The following is a 22,956-nucleotide window of genomic DNA, read 5'->3' as shown; positions in this document are numbered from 1 at the left end:
AGGACAGAATAGAAGAGAGTGAAAAGAGACAGAATACAACAGAGTGCCAAGAGAAGAGAGTGAAGAGACAGAAGAGAGAAAAGAGAATAACGAGACAGTGAAAACAGGAGAGCGATAGAGTCAAGAAAGAGAACAGTCAGATTGAAAAAGAAGACAGGTTGGAGTTAAAGCGAAAAAGGAAAGGAGGAAGACCAAAAAAGAGACTGCAAAAGGGAAGAGAGGGAAAAGGAAGAATGACTATAGAAAAAAAAAACAAAGGATTACACTTAAAGCAGGAGAGAAGAAAAATACAGTTGAAGAGAAATAGTAACATACAGAAACAGAGGGAAAATAAATCAGAGAAACAGAGTTACAGAAGCACACCCAGAGCTAGAAACACCAAGAAACAGACACAGGGATAGAGACAGACAGAAATGAAGTTAGAAACAGAAAAGTGAGAGGTACTAGGAACAAAGGCAGTGGAAAAAAATGACTACACCGCACCAAATAAAGACAGGAGCCGGGGCGGGGGAGGGGGAAGGGGGCATCTTTATTAGGGTTGATTCAACTTTATTGCATGAATTTTCTTATTTACACTTCAGCAAAACACATGGAAACAGCGTATACAAAGGCAAGGACACAGACAATCCATACACATGGTGGTAAAAGGCCATTTTACCTACAGAGCAATGTACAATAATGCACCAGCTAACGCAAATACGGAACAACACAAACAATAACAGCCAAACACATAGTAACACAAGACAACCTTTTTCCTATTTTCATTGCATTTGGAATTATTGTTACAGGAACCCCAAAACAAAAGCGGCGCGCGGAACGCGACACTCATCCGCCATGAATGCCTCCTTACCTTACGTGCAAACTCTCCGTCGCTCTCGTTTCACCTGCTCAATAACACCCGAGACACCGTCGGTCCTCGGGAACGTGGTTCCCGGGAGCCTCTGCAAAACTCCTCCTGCCTGACAAAAACCCCGGTCCTAGGACGGTCTGCGCCCAAACTTTGGCGATGGACGTCGCCTCGCAGACCGGCCGGGACCGAGGGAAAAAAAACCCAGCCGGGGGGGGGGGGGGGGGGGGGAACCCCCCGGCTGGGGATTTTTTATTCTAAAGTTTAAAATGTGTTGAAAAACCTGAAAGGCAAAAGTCATACACCCAAGGTTAGAACCGGTCAACAACACACACACACCTCTCCTTCAGCTTACACACAAACCCACCCTCGCTCGCACCTCAACCGCTCCCCTGACCCCCGGCACGCGTTCGTGCCGCTCTTCGGGAACGTGGTTCCCGGGAGCCTCTGAAAAACTCCTCCTGCCTGACAAAAACCCCGGTCCTAGGACGGTCTGCGCCCAAACTTTGGCGATGGACGTCGCCTCGCAGACCGGCCGGGACCGAGGAAAAAAAAACCCAGCCGGGGGGAAAAAAAAAAAAACCCCCCGGCTGGGGATTTTTTATTCTAAAGTGTAAAACGTGTTGAAAAACCTGAAAGGCAAAAGTCATACACCCAAGGTTAGAACCTGACAACAACACACACGTACACCTCTCCTTCAGCTTACACACAAACCCACCCTCGCTCGCACCTCAACCGCTCCCCTGACCCCCGGCACGCGTTCGTGCCGCTCCTCGGGAACGTGGTTCCCGGGAGCCTCCGAAAAAATCCTCCTGCCTGACAAAAACCCCGGTCCCGGGACGGTCCGCCCCCAAACTTTGGCGATGAACGTCGCCTCGCGGACCGGCCGGGACCGAGGAAAAAAAAACCCAGCCGGGGGGAAAAAAAAAAAAAACCCCCCGGCTGGGGATTTTTTATTCTAAATTTTAAAATGTGTTGAAAAACCTGAAAGGAAAAAGTCATACGCACAAGGTTAGAACCGGTCATCAACACACGCACCCACAGATCTCCTTCAGCTTACACACAAACCCACCCTCGCTCACATCTCAACAGCCCTGCTGACCCCCAGCATGCATTTGGGCTGCTCCTCAGGAACGTGGTTCCCGGGAACCTCCAAAAAAAATCCACCTGCCTGACAAAAACCCCGGTCCCGGGACGGTCCGCCCCCAAACTTTGGCAATGAACGTCGCCTCGTGGACCGGCCGGGACCGAGGAAAAAAAAACCCAGCCGGGGGGGGGAAAATAAAAACCCCCGGCTGGGGATTTTTTATTCTAAATTTTAAAATGTGTTGCAAAACCTGAAAGGCAAATGTCACACGCACAAGGTTAGATCTGGTCAGCATACACTCGCACAGGCACAGACAAGCGGACGCAGACGGTCGCTCACGCAGACTCGCACGCTCTTCGACTTACACGCTCGCTGCAGCCCTACTTGAAACCCTGAACGTGCTTCGACGCGTCATCTGGCTGCCGCTCCTTCACGTCAAATGGTAGATTCCGGGAAAAATCGGTCGCCTCAGGGACCTGTGAGACAACGGGAGGTGGTCAACGAGTGGCTGACGGCTAGGACTTGTCCCTGCTCCGGGCCCCTAAGTTTTCTACCCAAAATCCCATAGAAGATAGATGAATGGTAAAGTTTTTATAACTGTTCTACCTAACTGTGACTACGTGCCAGGGCAGGGCAGCTCCGACCGTAAGTGGCGCAATATAAGTACGCACAATATGAGCCAATAGAATTACATACCATACAAGTACGCACAATATAAGCCAACAGAATTACATACCATACAAGTACGCACAATATAAGCCAACAGATTTACATACCATACAAGTACATGCAAATATATGCCAACATAGATTCATACAATATAAGCACATACAATATAAACCAACATAGATTCATACAATATAATTACATACAATATAAGCCAACATAGATTCATACAATATAATTACATACAATATAAGCCAACATAGGTACATACAACATAAGCACATACAATGTAAACCAGGACTTCGGATAACTCTCTGGAAGATGAATTCTTGAGCACCGCACCCTTTGAGAAGATGGAACCTACAGAACTATGGCAGTCACATGAGGAGGGTGTAAGACACTCCCTATAGAAGGCCAAGAGAATAGCACAGGAAGAAAAAGGCACTACCGCAGCTGAGACGGAAGACTGATGAGAACCTCTTGTGTACTTCTTTGTGTCTCAAAAGAGAGATGGCAGAATAAGCGATGTCCGGGAAGGAACGCGAGTAAAATATGGCCGATACGGCACGGAATGAGGCCGATACGGCGTCGAGATGTAACAAAGGCCTACGACACGGAAGACGATGGACACAGACTACATAACGCAGACACCGTAACGTAGACAACGTAACACAGACACAGGTGACATAACACAGACACAGGTGGAAACTGCCTAGCAGTTTCACCCTATGGACTCAAGATTCCTAGCGCAAGATGAGCCAGAGGCCAAAGATGCCAAAGTAAAGCGAGTCCTATGGCAATAGCGTGTGACGATGAAATGCAACTCCTTAAAAGAAGTTAGTGCCAAAGCAGTTAAGAGGATGCTCGAGAGGCTCGGTGGGCCTAGAGAAGGAAGCAAAGACTGCCGGGTGATGGTGGCTATAGCTCCGGACCCGAAGGCGAGCTCCTCGGGAGAAAGATCCACGACGATGTCGAGGGTCGAAGGAGGCTGACGACGCAAAGTCCGCGAGAACGTGGAGACGGGTCGGAACTGCCCTGCCCGGCAAAGGCTCCGGTGAGGCCGAGGAGAAACCCTCTCCCTTTACATCTGAGGGACCTGTTACGCTACAGATCGCTCCGCTAAGCTAACATCACATGGCCTCCTGTGATAGTAAAGGTTTTTCCCCTTCTCCCAACTATGGACCCCAACACTTAGCTTTTGGAAGACGAGCTGACAAAATCCATCCCCGGTGGGACGTGGACGTTGAGACGGTCTCATGTGCTTCGGTGGCGCTCTCTCCAAACTTTGCCCACGAAGCTCCTCACGGTACCTAAGACAAAACAGAAAATGTGACTATTGCCCTCAAAAACAATAATCCCCGGGACTCCTCCACACCACTGCCCCGGCTCACCTCAAATCTTGATTTGACTCCAGAGTCTGCCTGGAAGGTACCTGCAAAACGAAAAGGTACACGCTTAGCGTGCTTCTGCATAATGCTCGTCTATGAGTCACCCTGCCTAAACAGACTCACCCCCTCACGTCTGTTCCTTGGCACACCAAGGGCAGTGATGGAACCGGCAAAGAAACAAAGCAAAAAAGCATGCTATTGCTTTGTTTCTTTGCCTAACCTCCCTAACCTGACAAATAAGCCACAAGTACACCATAAGCTTGCACCCACCTGGCATCGGGCATCCTCAGCTGGCATGGATTGAAAGTGGACTGCCTAAAAAAAACCAACAAAAAACAGTGGATGCTTAGAGTTGCACCAGAAATTGAGACCCCAGCAATAGCAAGTGCTTCTGTCCACTGGTCACTCCTCACCTCAACCACTTCGCCTTGACTGCTGCTAGATGGCTTTACTTCCTAAAAATAAACAAAAAGAACAATGCTGTAACAGAGTCACCATTTACACTCCCCCTGCAGAGACAAACAGGGAATGATCTGCTCGGGGGAACCCGCTCACCTGGGATGGGGAGTTCTGCCATGGATTTTATCCGTCTGCATCTGAAACAGAGTCAGGACAAAGTTCAAAGGGCTGCAGGATAACTTCACAGCTCCAGACAACTTCCTAGGGTCAACCTAGGAATACCATCTAGAATCCAACTACACCCCACACTACAAATTTCAAGCCCCCAGGATGTGTCGTATTACACCAGGCTACGCGGCAGGGCAGAGCAGCTCCGGCACAAACGTGTGCGGACGCCCGTGACACGGGACAGGGTCAAACAGAGGACAAACAATGAGGACACAACAGGGACTACTATCTCTTGACAAGAAGAATGACTGCAAGGACTGAGAGAATGGAAAATGAAATGACTGAGGTGAGATTGACAGTGAGGTGATGAGGCTCAGACAACCATGGAGGAAGTATCTCCTAAGAGAATGATTTCGTCAAAGAACTGCAAAGATGGACGTCTGAGAAACCGACGGTCAGCATCCTCTACCTATCTTTGCATTCTTACAAGCCCTAATCTGCCATAATGGATCCTTGCAAGGTAAATACTGCTCAGAACAAGACCTGCAAAGACATCTGACTGGATGCTCCTAAAGAGAAATGCAATTCTGATGCCTGTCTGAGCTCCTGAGTCAAAAGTCCTGTGGCATTGGTGCCAGACCAGGAAATGCAGAGATCACAGACGCTAAGAATGATGCCAGGGTTTCTGATGAGCCCCTCAAAGGGCTAAGGTAGACGATGCACGACATGCGACATATAAACACCAGGCACGTTAGACAAGTGACACGATACACACTGGAACTGCTCTGCCCTGCGCACCTCAGCACCGGGATCAAAAGTGACACTTTCCCTTTATGTGGCCTAAGGGGACACTTCTTGGATAGCCTCAGCCCCAAAGCTGACTCAAAAACCCCTCCCGGCGAGTCCCAACCCAGCACCCCACATTCACCCCCTCGAGGAGTTGTAGCCCTCGACTTATCTCTCAGACATCTGGGGATGACAATCTGCATCAGGCGCAAAAGAAGGCCGCCTTGCCATCTGGGAAGTTCTCGCTGTCACTGGGCTGCTGCCTCATAGCTACATCAAAGAAAACAAAACATCAGTGTATGGTCTTACCAGCACATTGCCCAAAACCCAACTCTTCCGCTACTCACCGTCTCCTAATGCCATTAGCTTCAGCAACGCTTGGAGGCCGATGCCATCATGGCAGGGTGTGCCTGTTTTAAGGGGAGACGGGGAGATGGGGCATTGCTGGAATCTGAGCGGACCCTCGCTCCTCCTCCCTATTCCCCGACTCACCGCAACTCCTCGGCAGCTGCCAAAGGCCAGCCGGATGGCACCTTTAAACAAATGTTCAGGGCTTCATCACAGAGTCCTGCAATACCTGCACAGGGCTCACAAGAGCAGTAAACCCGATCCATCGGCCGGTTGGGGGGTGGGGGGGCTCGGCCTACTCCAAATGGATTGCCTAAAGCACACAAACAAAACAGAAGGCTTAGAGTTGCACCAGAAACTGAGACCCCAGCAATAACAACTGCTTCTGTCCACTGGTCACCGCTCACCTTGACTGCTGATATCCAGCTTTACTTCCTAAAAACAAAACCAAAGAACAGTGCTGTAAGAGTCACCATCTACACTTCCCCTGCAGAGACAAACGGTGACTGACCTGCTCGGAGGAAGCCCCTCAGCCAGGATGGGGTGCTCTGCCACGGATTTCATCCGCCTGGATCTGAAAGAAAGGACAAAAGTCAAAGGGCTGCAGGATAACTTCACTGCTCCAGGCACCTTGTGTCCATCTACAAATCCCATCTAGAATCCAACTACACCCCACATTACAAATTTCAAGCCCCCAGGATGCGTCCTATTACACCAGGCTACGCGGCAGGGCAGAGCAGCTCCGGCACAAATACGTGCAGACACCCGTGACACGGGACAGGACGTGACAAACAAAGGGGACGCAACAGGGACAGAAATCTCATGGCAAGAGGAATGACTGCAAGGACTGAGAGAACGCAAGATTAGATGACCGAGGTGAGACCGATGGCGAGCTGATGAGGCTCACAGAACCCTGGAGGAAGAACCTGCTAAGACAATGGTTTATTCCAAGAACTACAAAGATGGATGTCTGAGAATCCTACGGTCAGCATCCTCTACCTATCTTTGCATTCATACAAGCCCTAATCTGCCATAATGGATCCTTGCAAGGTAAATACTGCTCAGAACAAGACCTGCAAAGACATCTGACTGGATGCTCCTAAAGAGAAATGTAATTCTGATGCCTGTCTGCGCTCCTGAGCCAAAAGTCCTATTGCATTGGTGCCAGGCCAAGAAATGCAGAGATCACAGACGCTAAGAATGATGCCAGGGTTTCTGTTAGGCCCCTCAAAGGGCTAGGGGAAAAGACATTAAATAACACATAATGCACAATAGCCACGTGACACAACACACACCGGGACTGCTCTGCCCTGCGCACCTCAGCACTGGGATCAAAAGTGACACTTTGCTTTTGTGTGGCCTCAAGACAACATTTCCTGGATATCCTCAGCTCCAAAGCTGACTCAAAAATCCCACCTGGTGAGTCCTGACACAGCAGCCCCCTTCCATCCCCTCTGTGAGTCATAGCCCTCAACTTATCTCTTAGCTATCCAGGAATAAGAATCCACATCAGGTGCAAAGGAAGACCACCAGGCTGTCTGGGAGGTTCCTGCTGTCACCAGGCTGCTGTCTCCTAGTCTGTCAAGATAAAGGAAACCAGACATCAGTGCATCATCTTAGCAGCATATCGACCAAAACCCAACAATTCTGCTACTCACCGCCTCCTAAGAAGGACCGGGTCCTCGGCCCGCACGCTTCGGCCGTGCTCTGAGACCGACACCGTCGTCGCTGGGTACGCCTGGGTAAAGGGGAGATGAGGTGACGTAGCACAGCAGAGAATTGAGTGGACCCTGGCTCCTCCTCGATACCTCCCCAACTCACCACAACTCCTTGGCCATTCCTGAGGGCTACCCAGAAGGGACCTTTAAACAGACAACTTCAAGGCTTCATGACAGTCTTGCAATACCTCCACAGGGCTCATGAGAGCAGCAAACATGTTCCATCAGCAGGTTGGTGACAGGGGCTTGGCATAACCTGAGTAGATTGCCTAATGCACACAAACAAGAACAGAGGCTTAGAGTTGCACAACAACTTGAGACTGGAGCAATAACTGCTGCTTCTAACCACTGCTCACCTTGACCACCTCACCTTGACTGCTGCTAGATGGCTTTACTTCCTAAAAATAAACAAAAAGAACAATGCTGTAACAGAGTCACCATTTACACTCCCCCTGCAGAGACAAACAGGGAATGATCTGCTCGGGGGAACCCACTCACCTGGGATAGGGAGTTCTGCCATGGATTTTATCCGTCTGCATCTGAAACAGAGTCAGGACAAAGTTCAAAGGGCTGCAGGATAACTCCACAGCTCCAGACAACTTCCTAGGGTCAAACTAAGAATACCATCTAGAATCCAACTACACCCCACACTACAAATTTCAAGCCCCCAGGATGTGTCCTATTACACCAGGCTACGCGGCAGGGCAGAGCAAACCCGGCATAAACGTGTGCAGACACCCGTGACACGGAACAGGACAAACAACGGGGACACAACAGGGACAGAAATCTCTTGGTAAGAGGAATGACTGCAAGGACCGAGAGAGTGCAAAATGAGAGGACCGAGGTGAGACCAATGGTAAGCCGATGAGGCTCAGAGAACTCTGGAAGAAGTATCTGCTAAGAGAATGGTTCCTTCTAAGAACTGCAAAGATGGATGCCTGTGAATCCTACGGTCAGAATCCTCTACCTATCCTCACATTCTTACAAGCCCTAATCCGCAACAATGGATCCTTGCGATGCACAGCTGTCCATACAGCTCAGAACAAGACCTTAGAAGCATCCAGTCAGATGTCTTTGATAGAGAGGTGCAATTCTGATGCCTGTCCGAGCTCCTGAGTCAAAAGTCCTGTGGCATTGGTGCCAGACCAGGAAATGCAGAGAGCACAGATGCTAAGAATGATGCCAGGGTTTCTGATAGGCCCCTCAAAGGGCTAAAGTAGAACACGTAAGACATGAGACATATAAACAACACAAGGCACATTAGACAAGTGACACGATACACTCCGGGACTGCTCTGCCCTGCGCACCTCAGCACCGGGATCAAAAGTGACACTTTCCCTTTATGTGGCCTAAGGGGACACTTCTTGGATAGCCTCAGCCCCAAAGCTGACTCAAAAACCCCTCCCGGCGAGTCCCAACCCAGCACCCCACATTCACCCCCTCGAGGAGTTGTAGCCCTCGACTTATCTCTCAGATATCTGGGGATGACAATCTGCATCAGGTGCAAAAGAAGGCCGCCTTGTCATCTGGGAAGTTCCTGCTGTCACAGGGCTGCTGGCTCATAGCTACATCAAAGAAAACAAAACATCAGTGTATGGTCTTACCAGCACATTGCCCAAAACCCAACTCTTCCGCTACTCACCGTCTCCTAATGCCATTAGCTTCAGCAACGCTTGGAGGCCGATGCCATCACGGTTGGGCGTGCCTGTTTTAAGGGGAGACGGGGAGATGGGGCATTGCTGAAACCTGAGCGGACCCTCGCTCCTCCCTATTCCCCGACTCACCGCAACTCCTCGGCAGCTGCCAAAGGCCAGCCGGATTGTACCTTTAAACAGAAAGGTTCAGGGCTTCATCACAGAGTCCTGCAATACCTCCACAGGGCTCACAAGAGCAGCACACCCGGTCCATCGGCCGGTTGCGGATGGGGGCTTGGCATACTCTGAATGGATTGCCTAAAGCACACAAGAGTGAAGGCATAGAGTTGCACCAGAAATTGAGATCTCAGCAATAACAACAGCTTCTGTCCACTAGTCACCGCTCACCTTGACTGCTGATATCCGGCTTTACTTCCTAAATATAAAAACAAAGAACAGCGCTGTAACAGAGTCACCATTTATACTCCCCCTGCACAGACAAACACACAGGCCTACAACACTGTGACTGACCTGCTCAGGGCAACCCACTCACCTGGGATGGGGTGCTCTGCTATGGATTTTATCCGTCTGCATCTGAAAGAAAGTCAGGACAAATGTCAAAGGGCTGCAGTATAACTCCACAGCTCCAGACATCTTGTGTCCATCTACAAATACCATCTAGAATCCAACTACACCCCACACTACAAATTTCAAGTTCCCAGGATTTGTGCTATTACACCAGGCTACGCAGCAGGGCAGAGCAGCTCCGGCACAAACGTGTGCAGACACCAGTGACACGGAACAGGACAAACAATGGGGACACAACAGGGACAAATGTCTTGGCAAGAAGAATGACCGCAAGGACCGAGAGAACGCAAGATTAGATGACTGAGGTGAGACCGATGGTGAGCCGATGAGGCTCAGAGAACTCTGGAGGAAGTATCTGCTAAGAGAATGATTTCTTCCAAGAACTACAAAGATGCATGTCTGAGAATCCTACAGTCAGAATCCTCTACCTATCCTCACATTCTTACAAGCCCTAATCTGCCATAATGGATCCTTGCGATGCACAGCAGTACGTGCAGCTCAGAACAAGACCTTACAAGACATCTGACTGGATGCTCCTAAAGAGAAGTTCAATTCCAATGCCTGTCCAAGCTCCTGTGTCAAAAGTCCTATGGCATTGGTGCCAGACCAAGAATGATGCCAGGGTTTCTGTTAGGCCCCTCAAAGGGCTAAGGTAAAAGACATGTCAAAGCCAAACAACACAATGCACAATAGCCACGTGACACAACACACACCGGGACTGCTCTGCCCTGCGCACCTCAGCACTGGGATCAAAAATGACACTTGGCTTTTGTGTGGCCTCAAGACAACATTTCCTGGATATCCTCAGCTCCAAAGCTGACTCAAAAATCCCACCTGGTGAGTCCTGACACAGCAGCCCCCTTCCATCCCCTCTGTAAGTCACAGCCCTCGACTTATCTCCTGGCTGTCCAGGAATGAGAATCCACATCAGGTGCAAAGGAAGACCACCAGGCTGTCTGGGAGGTTTCTGCTGTCACCAGGCTGCTGTGTCCTAGTCTGTCAAGATAAAGGAAACCAGACATCAGTGCATCATCTTAGCAGCATATTGACCAAAAACCAAAAATTCTGCTACTCACCACCTCCTAAGGATGACCGGCTCCTCGGGCCGCACGCTTCAGAAGTGCTCCGAGACCGACGCGGCCGTGTCTGGCTACGCCTGGGTAAAGGGGAGACGAGGTGACGTGGCACTGCTGAGAATTGAGTGGACCCTCCCTCCTCCTCAATACCTCCCGGACTCACCGTGACTCCTCAGCCATGCCTGAGGGTTATCCAGAAGGGACCTTTAAATAGACAATTTCAAGGCTTCATCACAGGGTGCTGCAATACCTCCACAGGGCCCACAAGAGCAACAAAATTGGTCCGTCGGCCGGTTGGTGATGGGGGCTTGACATAACTTGAGTGGATTACCTAAGGCACACAAACGAGAACAGAGGCTTAGAGTTGCACCAGAAATTGAGACCCCTGCAATAACAACTGCTTCTGCCCACTGCTCACCTTGCCCACTTGAACTTGACTGTTGCTATATGCCTTTACTTCCTAAAATAAAGAAAAACAAAAATGCTGTAACAGAGTCACCATTTACACTCCCCCTGCAGAGACAAACTGCAGGGACTGACCTGCTCGGGTGAACCCGCTCACCTGGGATGGCCTGCTCTGCTATGGATTTTATCCATCTGCATCTGAAAGAAAGTTAGGACAAAAGTCAATGGGCTGTAGGATACCTTCACAGCTCCAGACATCTTGGGTCAATCTAGAAATACCATCTAGATTCCAACTACATCCCACATTACAAATTACAAATTCTTGGGACTTGTCCTATTGCAGCAGGCTATGCGGCAGGGCGGAGCAGCTCCGGCACAAATATGTGCGGACACCTGTGACACGGGACAGGACAAACAACAGGGACACAACAGGGACAGAAATCTATCGGCAAGAAGAATGACTGCAAGGACCGAGAGAATGGAAGATTAGATGACTGAGGTGAGCTGATGAGGCTCAGAAAACCCTGGAGGAAGAAGATACTAACTGAATGATTCCTAAGAACTGTAAGGATGGACGTCTGAGAATCCTACGGTCAGAATCCTCCACCTATCCTCACGTTCTTATGAGACCTAATCTGCAATAATGGATCCTTGCGAGGCGCAGCTGTCCGTATGGCTCGGAATGAGACCTGCAAAGACATCTGAACTGGATGCTTCTAAAGAGAGGTGCAACTCTGATGCCTGTCTCAGCTCCCGAGTCCAAAGTCCTATGGCATTGGTGCCAAGCCAAGAAATGCAGAGATCGCAGATGCTAAGAACGATGCCAGGGTTTCCGAGAGGCCTCTCAAAGGGTTAAGGTCAAAGACATGAGACAGCCAAACGACACATAAGGCACGACACACAACTGACACAACACACACCGGCACTGCTCTGCCCTGCGCACCTCAGCGCCGGGATCAAAAATGACACTTGGCTTTTGTGTGGTCTTAAGACAACATTTTCTAGATATCCTCAGCTCCAAAGCTGACTCAAAAATCCCTCCCGGTGAGTCCTGACACAGCAGCCCCCTTCCGTCTGCATCCCCTCTGTGACTCACAGCCCTCAACTTATCTCTTGCATATCTGAGAATGAGAATCCGCATCGGGTGCAAAGGAAGGCCGCCGGGCTGTCTGGGAGGTTCCTGCTGTCACGGGGCGGCTGCCTCCTAGTCTGTCAAGAGGAAGAAAACCAGACATCAGTGCGGCATCTTAGCAGCACGTCGACTAAAATCCGACAATTCTGCTACTCACCGCCTCCTGTGAATGACCGGCTCCTCGGGCCGCACGCTTCAGAAGTGCTCTCAGGCCAACGCCGATGTCTCAGGCTACACCTGGGTAAAGGCGAGATGAGGTGATGTGGCACTGCTGAGAACTGAGTGGACCCTCCCTCCCCCTCAATACCTCCCGGACTCACCGTGACTCCTCAGCCATGCCTGAGGGCTATCCAGAAGGGACCTTTAAATAGACAATTTCAAGGCTACATGACAGAGTCCTGCAATACCTCCACAGGGCTCACAAGAGCAGCAAACTTGGTCCATCAGTGGCTTGGTGACAGGGGCTTAGCAGAACTTGAGTGGATTACCTAAGGCACACAAACGAGAACAGAGGCTTAGAGTTGCACCAGAAATTGAGACCCCTGCAATAACAACTGCTTCTGCCCACTTGAACTTGACTGTTGCTATATGCCTTTACTTCCTAAAATAAAGAAAAACAAAAATGCTGTAACAGAGTCACCATTTACACTCCCCCTGCAGAGACAAACTGCAGGGACTGACCTGCTCAGGTGAACCCGCTCACCTGGGATGGGGCGCTCCGCCATGGATTTTATCGGTCTGCATCTGAGAGAAAGTTAGGACAAAAGTCAATGGGCTGCAGGACAACTTCACAGCTCCAGACATCTTGGTCAACCTAGGAATACCATCCGGACTCCAACTACACCCCACACTACAAATTTCAAGCCCCCAGAATTTGTCTATTACACCAGGCTATGCGGCAGGGCGGAGCAGCTCCGGCACAAATATGTGCGGACACCTGTGACACAGGACAGGACAAAAAATGGGGACAAAACAGGGACAGAAATCTCTTGACATGAGGAATGACTGCAAGGACTGAGAGAACGCAAAATGAAATTACTGAGATGAGACCGATGGTGAGCCCATGAGGCTCAGAGAACCCTGGAGGAAGATTTTTCTAAGAGAATGATTTCTGCTAAGAATTACAAAGATGGATGTCTGCGAATCCTACGGTCAGAATCCCCCCACCTATCCTCGCATTCTTTCGAGTTCTAATCCGTGATAATGGATCCTTGCGAGGCGCGGCTGTCCGTATGGCTCGGAATGAGACCTTCAAAGACATCTGAACTGGATGCTTCTAAAGAGAGGTGCAATGCTGATGCCTGTCTGAGCTCCTGAGTCCAAAGTCCTACAGCATTGGTGCCAGACCAAGAAATGCAGAGATCGCAGATGCTAAGAAGGATGCCAGGGTTTCTGATAGGCCCCTCAAAGGGTTAAGGTAAAAGACCTGAGAAAGCCAAACACAGAACGCACGATAGACAAGTGACACGATACGCTCCGGGACTGCTCTGCCCTGAGCACCTCAGCGCTGGGATCAAAAATGACACTTGGCTTTTGTGTGGCCTAAGGGGCCGCTTCCTGGACGTCCCCATCTCCAAAGCGGACTCAAAAATCCCTCCCTGTGAGTCCCGACCCAGCACCCCGCTATCATCCCCTCTCTGTGTCATAGCCCTCGACTTATCTGCGGATGCCGGTCTGAGTCGGGTGCGAAAGAAGGCCGCCTCGCCGTCTGGGAAGTTCCTGCTGTCGCCTGGCTGTTGTCTCTTAGTCAACTACAATAAAGAAAACCAGACATCAATGCTCTATCATGGCAGCACATCGGCCAAAATCCAACAATTCTGCTACTCACCGTTCTCCTAACGATGCCCGCCTCCTTGGGCTGGACGATTTGGCTGCGCTCGGAGGCTGACGCTGTCGTCGCGGGGTTCGCCTCGCTTGAGAGGAGAGAAGGTGATGCGGCGTCGCTGAAACCGGAGTGGACCCCCGCTCCTCCTCCCTATTCCCGACTCGCCGCGACTCCTCGGCGTTGCCAAAGTCTCTCCGGGTGACTCCTTTAAATCGAAAAGGCAGAGGCTTCATCAAAGAGTCCTGTAATACTTCCACGGGGCTCCAAAAAACAATCACAGTCCGTCAGCCAGTGTCTGATGGGGAGTTATGTGTACTCCAAATGGATTGCCTAAAGCACACAAACAAACATGCGTGCTTAGAGTTACACCAGAAATTGAGATTTCAGCAATAACAACAACTTCTGTCCACTAGTCACTGCTCACCTTGACCACCTTGCCTTGACTGCTGCTAGAAGGCTTTATTTCCTAAAAAGAAAGAAAAAAGAACAAAGCTGTAACACAAAGTCACCACTTACGCTCCCCCTGCAGAGACAAACAGGGACTGACCTGCTCGGGGGAACCCGCTCACCTGGGATGTGGTGCTCTGCTATGGATTTTATCGGTCTGCATCTGAAAGAAATTCAGGACAAAAGTGAAAGGGCTGCAGGATAACTTCACACCTCCAAACATCTTGTTTGCACATCTAGGAATACCATCTAGAATCCAACTACACCCCGCACTACAAATTTCAAGGCCCCGGGATTTGTCCTATGGCGCTGGACTATGCGGCGGGGCAGAGCAGCTCCGACACAAATATGTGCAGACACCTGTGACACAGGACAGGACATGACAAACAAAGGGGACGCGACAGGGACAGAAGTCACTTGGCAAGAGGAATGACGGCAAGGACTGAGAGAACGCAAAATGAAATTACTGAGGTGAGACCGATGGCAAGCTGAAGAGGCTCAGAGAACCCTGGAGGAAGAAGATGCTAACTGAATGATTTCTAAGAACTGCAAAGATGGATGTCTGAGAATCCTACGGTCAGAATCCTCTAGCTATCCTCACGTTCTTACGAGTCCTAATCCGCAATAATGGATCCTTGCGGGGCGCAGCTGTCCGTCGTCAAAGACATCTGACTGGATGCTTCTAAAGAGAGGTGCGGTTCTGATGCCAGTCTGAGCTCCTGAGTCAAAAGTCCTACTGGTGCCAGACCAAGAAATGCAGAGATCGGAGATGCTGAAAAGGATGCCGGGGTTTCTGATAGGCATCTCAAAGTGCTAAGGGAAAAGACAAGAGACAGCCAAACGACACACAAAGCACAATACCCATGCGACACGACACGTGCCGGAACTGCTCTGCCCTGTGCGTCTCGGCGCTGGGTTCAAAAGTGATGCTTTGCTTTCATGTGGTCTTCAGATGACATATCCTGGATATCCTCAGCTCCAATGCTGACTCAAAAATCCCTCCCGGTGGGACCTGACGCGGCGGCCCCCTTCCAGCCTCTCTGTGAGTCACGGCCCTCGACTTATCTTCTGGATGTCCGGGAATGAGAATCCACGTCAGGTGCGAAGGAAGGCCGCCGGGCTGTCTGAGAGGTTCCTGCTATCACTGGGCTGCTGTCTCTTGGGAGAAAGAAAACCGGACGTCGCTGCATCGTCTCGGCGGCCCGTCGGCCGAAACCCGATGGTTGTGCTGCTCTCCGTTCTCCTGGTGATGCCTGGGTCTCTTATGAATGCTGTAGGCTGCAGATGACCGGTGACGTCAGTCTACCTGGGCCTGAAATGAGTACACCTCGGAGCACGTCTGCCATGCTCGCCTGTTAACCTTGGAGTTGGCTAGGATAAAGTAAAGCGAAAACAACGTATGAGTTTTGTGTTATGCGAGCCAAAGCCCAGCAAGTCGGCTGCTCGCCCTCTCCTGAAGGTGCCCGGGTCCTCGAGGTGTCGTCTTCATCCTGTGTCCGAGGGTGTGGCTGTTATTCTGAGTAGCACCTGAGTTAGAGACAAACACAGTTATGTAGCGTTTTGCTGACTGCGGTGAATGAGCTCATTTGCTCTAAGGCATGGGAATGCCTCTGCTGTGCTAGAGAAAAACCTTGGGGGTGCTCAAATAGATACAGTTTCTCACGCTGGTGCCTTCAAAATCACCCACGATAACTCCTAACGGGAGTTATTATAAACTCTTCATGCTCCTTCTCCTAATCACAATACTTAACTCATTTGAAGCCTCAATCTCAAATAGTATCTTGGACACAGATCAAATGCCTTTTGGAAGGTTATGAATCTGCTGAAAAAAAGGCCCTACTGGACACAATCTAAAACCTCAGGAATCTGCATTTCTGCTAAAACAAAAAAACAACAACAACAAAAAAAAAACCAAAACCGAAACAAAAAAAACACCACAAAACCAACACCAAAACCAACGCAAAACACCAAAACCAACGCAAAACACCAAAACCAACGCAAAACACCAAAACCAACGCAAAACACCAAAACCAACGCAAAACACCAAAACCAACGCAAAACACCAAAACCAACGCAAAACCCCAAAACCAACGCAAAACCCCAAAACCAACGCAAAACCAAAACAAACGCAAAACCAAACAAACGCAAAACAAAAAAAAGCCAAACAAAAAAAACGCAAAACAAAAAAAAGCAAAACAAAAAAAAGCCAAACAAAAAAAGGCAAAACAAAAAAAGGCAAAACAAAAAAAGCAAAACAAAAAAAGCAAAACAAAAAAAAGCAAAACAAAAAAAAACCAAAACAAAAAACAAAAAAAAAAAAACAAAAAAACAAAGCAAAAAAACCAAAACAAAAAAAAAACAAAACAAAAAACAAAACAAAAAAACAAAACAAGAAAAAAAACAAGAAAAAAACCCAAACCAAAACAAAACAAAACCAAAAAACAAGAACAAAATCTGAAATTACAAAAGCAACTTACTGCCTCTGAACTCACAACCCAAAATCCTGAACTTAAATATTCCCTCTACTCCATGCTGTTTTCTGCATAGAATCTTCAAAGCTTGTGTTGCTTTGTGTGCCCAAAAGCACCTGCTGAAAACAACCTAATATAAGCCGAAAGAGCCTCTTTGCTGAAATGAAAGGAGAGATGTTACCTGAGCAAATCCCAAGGAGGGAATGAAGCCCCTTAGCAAAGCCTGGGGTTAATATACCCCTGATGGGGCCCGCCTCTCGTTGCCACGGTGCCCGAGAAAAGGGAGGAGGCAAATCCTACCGGGTATAAAAGGCTTCAGAGCAGCTGCAGCTGTTTGGCCCTTCTGACTTCAGTTTGAGGGGGTAAAGGGCTTGCCACAGGAGAAAACTCTTCAGAGAAAAGCAAACGTTTTCCTTTTTGCTACAGCACCTTGGACTGAAGCGGCAGACGCGGGTAAGAAACGGAACTCTGTGTTCAGGTAGCAGGATCAGATAAATTAGGTAATTTGCTATTAACTTATGTAATTAGTTCTTGCTGAGTACTAACCGGTGCCTTACATGTAACTAAATAAGATGGAGGACACTACTAATGATATGAATGACCTAACTCTCCTTGAGACCTCTAATGAAGGCCATCTACATTATAAACAAAAATTACAAAAATGATAGTCGCCTGGGTAGCATAAGGATAACCATAAGCAGGACAGGCCCTTCTCTGAGATACTCGACCCTAAGGAACAGAAAGAGGTGCCCTGAAATGCAGATAATGCTTAAAAGGCTGAAAATCACAGAACTTGCTTCAAAAAAATATCCTTTAAAATCAGAAAATAGGTAGTGGCCTCCACTGAAACTGAAATAATAGCAAATAAATGAGCAGGCTCCTGGTGCCAGCGTGGAGGAGGCACTTGGGACTCTCAAAGCAGCCTGAGTTTGTGGCGGTGGCATCTTAAATCTGGTGGAATCTTGCACTCTGGAAAAATCAGCTGGCACTCATCCACTCGGGGCCACAAGAAGCTGAAGACCAATGCCGGACTTCTCCCTGACAAACAAAACCCAGCATCCCAGGATTCAGCAGTTAGTCTGCAACAGGCACTTCAGACTCTGAAAGCAGCCAGAGTTCACGGTGATGGTATCTTGGGTCTGGATAGAATCCTGCAAATTGCAGAAAATGATCAGGCAGTTGGCCACTCGGAGTCACAGGCAGCTAAACAAAAATGCTGAAGTTGCACCCGATAAAGAAAAGTCACCCACCCAGGTTCCAGGTGTCAGTTTGAAGGGGGCACTTGGGACTCTCAAAGCAGCTTGAGTTTGTGATGTACGCATCTGGCATCTGTGGAGAATCCTGCGGCGTGCGAAACTTCACCAGGCAGTTGGAATCTCAGGCCACAGGTCCCTGAAGAACAGGGCTGGACTTTTCCCTGAGAGACAAAACTCAGCAGCCCAGGTTTCTGGTGTCACATTGAAGGAGGCATTTGGGACGCTCAAAGCAGCCTCAGTTTGCGGCGGAGACATCTTAAGTCCGGGTGGAATCTTGCTCTGGAAAAAATCAGCTGGCACTCATCCACTCGGGGCCACGAGCAGCTGAAGACCAATGCTGGACTTTGCCCTGAGAGACAAAAGTCAGCAGCCCAGGTTTCTGGTGTCAGTTTCCAGGAGGCACTTGGGACTCTCAAAGCAGCCTCAGTTTGCGGTGGAGACATCTTAGGTCCGGGTGGAATCTTGTGCTGTGGAAAAATGATCAGGCAGTCATCCACTCGGGACCACGAGCAGCTGAAGACCAATGCCGGACTTTTCCCTGAGAGACAAAAGTCAGCAGCCCAGGTTTATGGTGTCAGTTTGCAGGAGGCACTTGGGACTCTCATAGCAGCATGAGTTTGGTGTGGAGGTATCTTAAGTCAGGGTGGAATCCTGCGGTGTGCAAAAATCAGCTGACGCTCATCCACTGGGGACCACAAGCAGTTGAACATCAAAGCTGGACTTTTCCCTGAGAGACAAAACTCACCAGCCCAGGTTTTTTGTATAACATTGAAAGAGGCACTTGGGATTCTCAAAGCAGCCTGAGTTTGCGGTGGAGACATCTGGCATCTGGGGGGAATCCTGCAGTGTGCAAAAATTCACCAGGCAGTTGGACTCTCAGGGCCACAGGGAGCTGAACAACAGGGCTGGACATTTCCAAGAGAAGCAAAACTCACCAGCCCGGGTTTCTGGTGTCAGTTTGCAGGAGGCACTTGGGACTCTCATAGCAGCCTCAGTTTGTGGTGGAGACATCTTATGTCTGGATGGAATCTTACGCTGTGGAAAAAGCAGCTGGCAGTCATCCACTCGGGGCCACAAGCAGCTGAAGACCAATACCGGGCTTTTCCCTGAGAGACAAAAGTCATTAGCCCAGGTTTCTGGTGTCAGTTTGAAGGAGGCACTTGTGACTATCAAAGCAGGCTGAGATTGCGGTGGAGACATCTTAAGTCTGGGTGGAATCTTGTGCTGTGGAAAAATCATCAGGCACTCATCCACTTGGGGCCACGAGCAGCTGAAGACCAATGCCAGACTTTTCTGTGAGAGACAAAACTCACCGGTCCAGGTTTTTGGTGTCACATTGAAGGAGGCATTTGGGACTCTCAAAGAAGCCTCAGTTTGCGGAGGAGACATCTTAAGTCTGGGTGGAATCTTACGCTGTGGAAAAATCATCAGGCAGTCATCCACTCGGGACCACAAGCAGCTGAATAATAAAGCTGGAGTTTACCTTAAGAGGGAAAACTCACCAGTCCAGGTTCCAGGTGTCAGTTTCAAGGGGGCGCTTGTGAGTCTCAAAGCAGCCTCAGTTTGCGGTGGTGGCAGCTTGGGTCTGGATGGAATCCTGTAAAGTGCGGAAAATCAGCTGGCAGTCGGCCGCTCAGGGCCACAGGCAGCTGAACAAAAAAGCAGGACTTTTCCCTGAGAGACAAAAGTCAGCAGCCCAGGTTTCTGGTGTCAGTTTCCAGGAGGCACTTGGGACTCTCAAAGAAGCCTCAGTTTGCGGTGGAGGCATCTGAAGTCTGGGTGGAATCTTGTGCTGTGCAAAAATCATCAGGCAGTCATCCACTCGGGACCACAAGCAGCTGAAGAACAATGCCAGACTTTTCCCTGAGAGACAAAACTCACCTGCCGAGGTTCCAGGTGTCAGTTTGAAGGGGACACTTGGGACTCTCAAAGCAGCCTGAGTTTGCAGTGGAGGCATCTGGCATCTGGGGGGAATCCTGCAGCGTGCAAAAATTCACCAGGCAGTTGGACTCTCGGGGCCACAGGTAGCTGAACAACAGGGCTGGACATTTCCAAGAGAAGCAAAACTCGCCCAGGTACCTGGTGTCATTTTGCAGGAGGCACTTTTGAGTCTCATAGCAGCCTGAGTTTGCGGTGGGAGCATCTTATGTCTGGGTGGATTCTTGCCCTGTAGAAAAAGCAGCTGGCAGTCATCCACTCTGGGCCACCATTAGCTGAAGACCAATGCCGGGCTTTTCCCTGAGAGACAAAAGTCAGCAGCCCAGGTTTCTGGTGTCAGTTTGCAGGAGGCACTTGTGACTCTCAAAGCAGCATGAGTTTGCGGTGAGGGTATCTTAAGTCTGGATAGAATCCTGCAAAGCGCAGAAAATCAGCTGGCGGTCGGCCACTCAGGGCCACAGGCAGCTGAACAAGAGGGCTGGACTTTTCCCTGAGAGACAAAACTCAGCAGGCCCAGGTTTCTGGTGTCAGTTTGCAGGAGGCATTTGGGACTCTCAAGGCAGCCTGAGTTTGCGATGGAGACATCTTGAGTCCGGGTGGAATCTTGCGTTGTGCAAAACACAGCTGGCACTCATCCACTCGGGGCCACAAGCAGCTGAAGACCAATGCCAGACTTTTCCCTGAGAGACAAAACTCATCGGTCCAGGTTTTTGGTGTCACATTGAAGGAGGCATTTGGGACTCTCAAAGAAGCCTCAGTTTGCGGTGGAGACATCTTAAGTCTGGGTGGAATCTTACGCTGTGGAAAAATCATCAGGCAGTCATCCACTCGGGACCACAAGCAGCTGAATAACGAAGCTGGAGTTTACCTTAAGAGGGAAAACTCACCAGTCCAGGTTCCAGGTGTCAGTTTGCAGGAGGCACTAGTGACTCTCAAAGCAGCATGAGTTTGTGGTGGTGGCAGCTTGGGTCTGGATAGAATCCTGCAAAGGGCATAAAATCAGCTGGCAGTCGGCCACTCAGAGCCACAAGCAGCTGAACAAGAGGGCTGGACATTTCCCTGAGAGACAAAACTCAGCAGCCCAGGTACCTGGTGTCAGTTTGCAGGAGGCACTTGGGACTCTCAAAGCAACCTCAGTTTGTGGTGGTGGCAGCTTGGGTCTGGATTGAATCCTGCAAAGTGTGGAAAATCAGCTGGCAGTCGACCACTCAGGGCCACAGGCAGCTGAACAACAAAGCAGGACTTTTCCCTGAGAGACAAAAGTCAGCAGCCCAGGTTTCTGGTGTCATATTGAAGGAGGCACTTGTGACTCTCAAAGCAGCCTCAGTTTGCGGTGGAGACATCTTAAGTCTGGGTGGAATCTTACGCTGTGGAAAAATGATCAGGCAGTCATCCACTCGGGGCCACGAGCAGCTGAAGACCAATGCCGGACTTTTCCCTGAGAGACAAAACTCTCCAGCCCAGGTTTTTGGTGTCACATTGAAGGAGGCATTTGTGACTCTCAAATCAGCCTTAGTTTGCGGTGGAGACATCCGGCATCTGCGGTAATCCTGCGGCGTGTGAAACTTCACCAGGCAGTTGGACTTTCGAGGCCACAGGCAGCTGAACAACAGGGCTGGACTTTTCCATGTACAGCAGAACTCACCAGCCCAGGTACCTGGTGTCAGTTTGCAGGAGGCACTTGTGAGTTTCAAAGCGGCCTGAGTTTGCGGTGGAGGCATCTTAAGTCTGGGTGGAATCTTGCGCCATTTGGAATTTTGGGCAGGAGCCGCTCACTCAGGGCTCAGAATCCTCTACCTATCTTAGTCTCCGTACACGTCCTAATCCTCTATAAGGGATTGCTGCAGTGCACAGCTGTCAAGAACAGCTCAGAACAAGACCTTGAAAGACATTTAACTGAATGCTGCAAAAATAGGTGTGATTCTCATGACTGTCCGAGATCGCAAGTCAATGCTTTGACAGAATCGGCACCGGGCAGAGAAACACTAAGATCAGAGATGCTAAGATGGACGCCTCGGTTTCTGATAGTCCCCTCAAAGCACTAAGGCTCAGAGATGGATGCTGTTTTTGCAGGGTACCCCTGGATTAAGAGGCGATGATCTGGTGTGGCATTGCTGAAACCTGAGTGGACCCTGGCTCCTCCTCACTACCTCCCTGACTTATGGCAACTCCTCACCCGTTCCTGAAGGCTACCGGAGTGACACCTTCGAATGGACAAGATCAAGGCTTTATCACAGAGCCCTGTACTAATTCCTAACTTCCCACCGGGGAGATGAACCGGGTCTGTTGGCCCACTTGTAAGGGAGTCTGGGCATAACATGAATGGACCATCTAAAATGCACAATCAAGAATGGATGGTTAGAATTCCAGCAGAAGCACCACTGCCCTAAGCACACAAATATAGAAATTTTAAAAAACAAAACTCAAAAAATTCCACCAAAAAAAAGCCACCTCCAATTACCCACAACCACACTACCTAATGTAATAACAAAGACCCCACGTCCGATACCTTTAATGAAACCTCTAAAATCTATGCCAAAACCCCCATAAAACTAAAAAAACCCTTGCCTTTAACCAAATAAGAAGCAAAAAAAAGTCTTATAAACTATACCAAATTATTAACCTAAGCATATCAAATCCACCCAAGTATAAAACCTGATCACCGGTACACAGTACACACTGATTTCATCACAACATGTAAAACAAAACCTATTTCTATTACTAATGTAATAAAAACTTCACAAAATTTAACTGCAATAAAACCTTAAAATCTCACT

General features: G+C 49.4%; 3 long non-coding RNA genes across 3 annotated transcripts; all 3 read right to left on the bottom strand.

Moving 5' to 3' along the window:
- Positions 1-2,397: 2,397 nt before the first annotated feature.
- LOC135293217 (uncharacterized) lies at positions 2,398-5,442 on the bottom strand. Its single transcript, XR_010355328.1, has 5 exons — positions 4,544-5,442; positions 4,402-4,443; positions 4,259-4,303; positions 3,992-4,032; positions 2,398-3,910 (listed from the first exon to the last, which is right to left on the bottom strand). It is a non-coding gene; the product is annotated as an uncharacterized LOC135293217 (long non-coding RNA).
- A 62-nt stretch (positions 5,443-5,504) lies between these two features.
- LOC135293220 (uncharacterized) lies at positions 5,505-6,730 on the bottom strand. Its single transcript, XR_010355331.1, has 5 exons — positions 6,201-6,730; positions 6,097-6,124; positions 5,834-6,002; positions 5,689-5,751; positions 5,505-5,611 (listed from the first exon to the last, which is right to left on the bottom strand). It is a non-coding gene; the product is annotated as an uncharacterized LOC135293220 (long non-coding RNA).
- A 7,350-nt stretch (positions 6,731-14,080) lies between these two features.
- Positions 14,081-15,587, bottom strand: LOC135293219 (uncharacterized). The gene is made up of 3 exons (XR_010355330.1): positions 14,637-15,587; positions 14,492-14,533; positions 14,081-14,272 (listed from the first exon to the last, which is right to left on the bottom strand). It is a non-coding gene; the product is annotated as an uncharacterized LOC135293219 (long non-coding RNA).
- Positions 15,588-22,956: the final 7,369 nt, after the last annotated feature.

The sequence above is a fragment of the Passer domesticus genome, unplaced genomic scaffold, assembly GCF_036417665.1.
Source record: "Passer domesticus isolate bPasDom1 unplaced genomic scaffold, bPasDom1.hap1 HAP1_SCAFFOLD_87, whole genome shotgun sequence".
In the NCBI taxonomy this organism is placed as follows: domain Eukaryota; kingdom Metazoa; phylum Chordata; class Aves; order Passeriformes; family Passeridae; genus Passer; species Passer domesticus.
This window is presented reverse-complemented; position numbering and strand designations above follow the sequence as displayed.